At 35.7% G+C, this 7021-nt stretch overlaps 1 long non-coding RNA gene across 4 annotated transcripts in view; it reads right to left on the bottom strand.

Annotated features, from left to right (window-relative positions):
• Positions 1-7021, bottom strand: part of LOC127834286 (uncharacterized) — a 23612-nt gene extending 16591 nt beyond the window's left edge. For all 4 annotated transcript variants that reach the window (XR_008027867.1, XR_008027866.1, XR_008027864.1 and 1 more), the window contains exons 1-3: positions 6835-7021; positions 5521-5691; positions 1422-1501 (exon numbers count right to left, since the gene is read on the bottom strand). This is a non-coding gene — a long non-coding RNA (uncharacterized LOC127834286). The remainder of the gene's footprint in view (positions 1-1421; positions 1502-5520; positions 5692-6834) is intronic.

Raw genomic sequence — 7021 nt, forward strand, 5'->3', positions numbered from 1 at the left:
CAGCCATGTTTTTCAAGCAAACATAACCATTTTCAAACTCATCCAAGATATCATTGAGACCAATCTTCTGACCAAATTTCACGAAGATTGGACAATGCGGCCTCTAGAGTGTTCACACGGTTTTACTAAAGCCATATATAACCATATATGGACCATATATAAATAACCATATAAGGAAAAATGCCCCGCCCCCTGGTGGCCATGTTTTTAAAGCAACCAAAACCATTTTCAAACTCATCCAAGATATCATTGGAAAAATGTTCTGACCAAGTTTCATGAAAATCTGACAATAAATGTGGCCTCTAGAGTGATAACAAGGTTTACTATAGCCATATAAGGAAAATGCCCCACCTCATAAATCAAAATGCCATGTTTTTCAACCAACCGGCGTCATTTTAAAACTTGTCAAAGATATTATTGGGTTGAATCTTAAGTAATATGCATATAATAATGGAAAAAGGGCCATTATTCTTACAAAATGCTTGATACAGTTGTCTGCTCTTCTTTATAGATTGGGGTCATGTTGGTAAATAAGTTTGCAAAATATGAAAGCAATATGTCAAGGGACGTTGAAAATATTTTAAGTGGTACGCCAACTTTAACATAGATTTATCAATAATATGAATATTCAAAATGGTAAAGGGGCCATAATTATTACAAAATGCTTGATAGAGTTGTCTGCTCTTGTTTATAGGTTGGGGTCATGTTGGTAAAGAAAAATGCAAAATATGAAAGCAATATGTCAAGGGACATTGAAAATATTTGGGGTAGTAAACAAACTTAAACATTTGCTGCATTTTCTAAGTGGAAAAGGGGCCATAATTTTTACAAAATGCTTGATAGAGTTGTCTGCTCTTGTTTATAGGTTGGGGTCATGTTTGTTAAGAAGTATGCAAAATATGAAAGAAATATGCCAAGGGACATTGAAAATATTTGGGGTAGTACGCAAACTTTTAACATTTGCATGCTCACACTAACGCCAATGCTAAGGCTAACGCAAACGCCGGGTGAGTAGAATTGCTCCACTATATAGATTTCATATATAATAGTTGAGCTAAAAAGGGTCTTTCTGTAAATCTTTAAGAGAACAAATTAAAAACTCAACAGGCCTTTTTATTATTAAATATGCTTGTTTCCATATATAATTTAAGGCCCTAAAATCATTCAGGATATAACTTTGAACATTTTTTACAGAAATAAAATGATCTTAAAGTTCTCTGCAATGCAAAGTAATTTTTACACACTAGATATTTAAAAAAAAAAATTGTTAACTTGTCCATGCTATTCGGGCCAGCTGTGCTCTAACTGCCTATGGAAAATCTTGATTATATATATATTATATATATACCTGTTGTGACCCTTGAGATCCTTATGAAATGTTCATAATTCACTAATAACTGTATGTAAAAAAATAGTATTACCAGATAATCGGGTTCAAAAGTTATTTCTTTCAAGACAGGATGGTTGGTGGGAAATGTCTTCCGACGAAACTGAAAAACATCTAAAACAAAAAGAAAGTGACTTCTTGTATAATTTGAAGCACTATTCATTTTAATACAATTGTGTTTTGACAGCCATAGTTCTGCTAAGCCTAAAAATTAAAAGTAGGTCAACAAAACACAAAATGAAATCCAATGCATCACCAAATCTTCAACATATCCAATTAATAAAATTAATTTTTATATATAGACGGTTTTGATATATGGCACAACATCAGGGGTGTCAAATGTCCCAAATTTGAAATCCTTATGATAAAGTCTGGAGTCTGAGGCTGTAGGTCCCTTACAGGTAGAGCCCCCCAAAGCCATAGTTCATTGTTCTTTTATAGTCTTAGTTGCTATTTCTGGTGAGTAAAATGCAAAATATTATAAGCCAGACCACCAGTAACACTCGATGTGTAATTGTCATTTTATATAAATGTTATGAAGAACATCGATAACAAGGGCTGTTTGTAAAACATGCATGCCCCCCATATGGGCTGTCCGTTGTAGTGGCAGCCATTATGTGAATACGTTTTTTGTCACTGTGACCTTGACCTTTGACCTAGTGACCTGAAAATCAATAGGGGTCATCTGCGAGTCATGATCAATGTACCTATGAAGTGTCATGATCCTAGGCAAAAGCATTCTTGAGTTATCATCCGGATTTTTTTTTACTGTTTCGGGTCACCGTGACCTTGACCTTTGACCTAGTGACCTGAAAATCAATATGGGTCATCTGCATGTCATGATAAATGTACCCATGAAGTTTCATGATCCTAGGCGTAAGCGTTCTTGAGTTATCATCGGAAACCATTTAACTATTTCGGGTCACCGTGCATTTGGCTTTGACATAGTTACCTCAAAATTAATACGGGTCATCTGCGAGTCATGATCAATCTACCCATAAAGTTTCATGATCCTAGGCATATGTGTTCTTGAGTTATCATCCGGAAACCATTTTACTATTTCGGGTCACCGTGACCTTAACATTTGACCTACTGACCTCAAAATCAATAGGGGGTCATCTGGGAGTCATGATCTATCTACCTATGAAGTTTCATGATCCTAGGCGTATGCGTTTTTGAGTTATCAACCGGAAACCATTTACTATTTCGGGTCACCGTGACCTTGACCTAGTGACCTCAAAATCAATAGGGGTCATCTGCAAGTCATGATCATTCTACCTATGAAGTTTCATGATCCTTGGCATATGCGTTCTTGAGTTATCATCCAGAAACCATTTTACTATTTCGGGTCACCATGACCTAGAGCTTTGACCTAGTGACCTCTAAATGAATAGGGATCATCTGCGAGTCATGATCTATCTTCCTATGAAGTTTCATGATCCTAGGCCTAAGCGTTCTTGAGTTATCATCCGGAAACCACCTGGTGGACGGACCGACAGACCGACCAACCGACATGTGCAAAGCAATATACCCCCTCTTCTTCGAAGGGGGGCATAATAAATGTTAATCCACTAACCATACAGTAAAACAACTGTCCAAAAATATATCCAGATATGTCTTTTGCAAATGAAATAATATATGCACTTAGTTTGACAGCAGAAAATGGAAATTTAATGATAGGGGACATATGCTACATTTTGTAGTATGTAAGATTTCTGGAAAGTAGCCAAGAGGTTAGGTCATTTACCTTTTATGTCCGTGTCAGCGGATAACCAATCAGACAATAGTAAAACAAGGGACAAAATTGTCACAAAACCAGGTTTTCAATGTAGAAAAAAGTCTGCTAGAGGGAGACAACTCAAACTGAACTGATTGTTTTATAATTAACCCCCTTTGTTTCAAAATAAATATATTTTTAGTTGTGGCGACCTTGACCTTGGAGATATTGACGTAATTCTAAAGTGCGATACAACGTCCCACGATGGTGAACAAATTTGCCAAATCATTTTTAAGTCTCACAATGAATGACATAGTTTTGGCCCGGACAAGCTCTTTTATGGCCATTTTTGACCTTTGAACTCAAAGTATGACCTTGACCTTGGATATATTGACGGTATTCTTTTGAGCGACACACCGTCTAATGATGGTGAACAAATGAGCCAAATGATTTTAAATTCTCACCAAGAACCACAACGTTATGGCCCGGACAAGCTTGTTCCGTCCGCCCGCCAGCCGGCATTTGCCAATCTAATAACCCGTTTTTTTCTTTGGAAAACCTTGTTAAAAAGACCAGGAAAAATCCATACTAAGCGCACATGCCCGGCATGCCAATGAAGCAATTACAATATTTGTTCACACCCCCTTAAAACAAATCATCGGATTTACACTGATCTAAAATTCAATCCTGAATGGCTCAAATCGGGATTTCCAAATAATCCGGACAATTAACACCCTTGCAACATGCATGGGTTGCTAAGTTACTAAATGTCCTACATATAACAAATTCAGAATTTGTGTACCATCCCACTCACATAAATAGCAATTGCAAGATGATGTCCATTACAAACCTGTTTGTTATCATTCTGACCTTTTTGTACTTCTATAGTTTTTCAAATTTTAATGTGATTAAAGTGCAAACACCTGATTATAGAAGGTATACCTAAGATCATATTGCTTGCCATGAGTAATAATCCAACAGATTGGCTTTGTTTGTATGCCAATAGATAGAGCTTGCACATTCTTTTTCAATATGTGGTTATGGACAACTGTAAACATTACTTCATGTATTTTAAGGGGCCTTTGCATTTTTTGGTAAATTGACAAAATAAAACAAGAGCTGTCACCATAGGATGACTTATGCCCCCTATAAATGCTTGATAGAAGTTATGAGCTTTTCCGAAACCTAAACACAGATTTCGAAACCTAAACGCGGACCCTAAGTTCAAGGTCACAGGGGTCAAAATTTGTGTGCTTATGGAAAGGCCTTGTCCATATACACATGCATACCAAATATGAATGTTATATCTCAAGGGACATAGAAGTTATGAGCATTTTTCAATATCTAAACGCAGATTTCGAAACCTAAACGCGGACCCTAACTTCAAGGTCAAGGTCACAGGGGTAAAATTTTTTGTGCGTATGGAAAGGCCTTGTTCATATACACATGCATACCAAATATGAAGATTATATCTCAAGGGACATAGAAGTTATGAGCATTTTTCAAAACCTAAACGCAGATTTCGAAACCTAAACGCGGACCCTAAGTTCAAGGTCACAGGGGTAACAATTTTTGTGCGTATGGAAAGGCCTTGTCCATATTCACATGCATACCAAATATGAATGTTATATCTCAAGGGACATAGAAGTTATGAGCATTTTTCAAAACCTAAACGCAGATATTGAAACCTAAACACGGACCTTAAGTTCAAGGTCAAGGTCACAGGGGTAAAAATTTGTGTTCGTATGGAAAGGCTTTGTCCATATGCACATGCATACCAAATATGAAGGTTATATCTCAAGGGAAATAGAAGTTATGAGCATTTTTCGAAACCTAAACGCAAAGTGTGACAGAAATACGGACCGACAGACGGACAGTCTGATAACTATATGCCCCCTTTTCTTTGAAAGGGGGCATAAAAATTGTTTCAGACTTGCACATTTTTGTTGCAGTTATGATATTTGTGAGAAAACAGTTATACCTAACATTAACAACCTGAAAATGATAAATCGTTGCAAAGCAAAACAATTGAATAATTTGGAATTCTGTTGTCGTTTTTTGTGACACTACGAGCTTTGCTTATAGAAACTAAAAGTATAAAATATTGTATGAGCATGGATGGCCGTCTTAGCGTTAGACTTTTACTCCAGAGGTCAGTGGTTCGAGCCCAGATGAGGATTACTTTTTCTTTTAATTTGTTCTTATTTTTTAATTGAGCTTTTTAGATTTAATGTTTACATTTATAAATATAACGCATTTAATGACAAACTTCAATACATGCCATAATCTGTTATAAGGTCCCTTAAATACCAAGATGAGTATCAAGGAACCTGAGTGAAACATTTTATTTTATTTCGGATATATACAGGACTTCTTATTGGAAACAAAAAGTTTGCTCGATTCTTGAATGACTTACAAAAATGTTTATCAAATCAAGTTGGTTCGTTTATTCTTCGTCTGTTGTCCCATCTCGCCAACAGTCAACCAGCTCCCTCCAGGCTTGTCAGTTCCAGGCGAGTCTCTCTAGCTGCCCCCATTTTGGCCCATCTGCTTAGAATCTGCATCCAGGTCACGGCGCCAGGTGTTACTGTATTTGAAATAAAGTAGGTTGGATGCCATTAAATGTGACTTTAAACACCATAATGACAGACAAAATTACAGGTTTATTTCCCTTCAATTAATAACAAGCAAATTCATTGAATTGATATCCCCCGCTAATTAGCTTCTGGACACAAAAGTGTTATATTTGACACTCAGGTAAAAAAGCATTTTTTTAGGTTCGAAGGGCCATAACTCCGTTATTAACAGATAGTGTACAATGCCATTTGGCATGCATCATCCTCTTATCTATACATATACTCATACCAAGTTTCAATGAAATCCACCAAAGCACTTCCAAGATATGGCTCCCAACACAAAAGTGCCGGATGGACGGAAAGACGGGCGGACAAGGCCAAAACAATATCCCTCCGCCTATTGCAGGGTGATAATAACATGAATGTAAATTAAAGCCAGCACATATATGAATTAACTGCCTAGATGGGTGTATTAAATATAATTTAGGGCTGTACAATACTTACTGATATGTGAGCATATATTTACTTTTAGTAAATATAAATAAATGTAACAGTAATACTTACACACTTGTGACTGTGAGTTTATACATGTAACTAAACTTCCTTTATAATTTTATAACAGTTTTTTTATTCCTGCCATAGTATAAAGAAGTCACTTGCTCAATAACACATTTAAGCATGAGCTGTTTTTTTAATCTGCATACATAAGAAAACATCGAAAAAAAACACAAGAGGAACATGTATCCGAAAGTAAATTACGTCCGAAATCAGGCAAGTTAAGCATGCGCGAAATTCACCAAAACATCGATTAAATATGGTTTAAACAGAATCATATGTAAAACGTGAATGATAAATTAAACATTATCCAACAAAAGCATGCAGCTTTAACCAAAAAACAACAGCAAAAATCAGCAATATAGCGATGTTGTTGAATAACTCGGCGAAGGCTAGCAAGAAGAGAATTTTCCAGGGGAAACAACTAAAAAAGTAATGCAAACGGATTTAAATGGCTCATGCACGAAAGTTTATAATATAGCAACAACACATGATTTAGCTATAGAATTAGAATGCGAAAGATTTTTTTTAACTATTACTCGAAGATTCCTTAACTAAATAAAATATCAATAAAAGTTAAAACTTTGAGTTTGACCTACTTAGCAATCAATGGTCAAAACAACCTCGAAATAGCTTTTTCTTCATGTCAACAATACAATTGTTGAGTTAATGTTGACGTAATACTAATAATGATAATACTATCCATATTCTCTACCTAGAATATTCATCATATTAAAATATCCAATAAATGTAGTATATTTCTTTTCACGCTAACAATTCAAGATG

This window comes from Dreissena polymorpha, chromosome 6 (genome assembly GCF_020536995.1).
Source record: "Dreissena polymorpha isolate Duluth1 chromosome 6, UMN_Dpol_1.0, whole genome shotgun sequence".
Taxonomy (NCBI): domain Eukaryota; kingdom Metazoa; phylum Mollusca; class Bivalvia; order Myida; family Dreissenidae; genus Dreissena; species Dreissena polymorpha.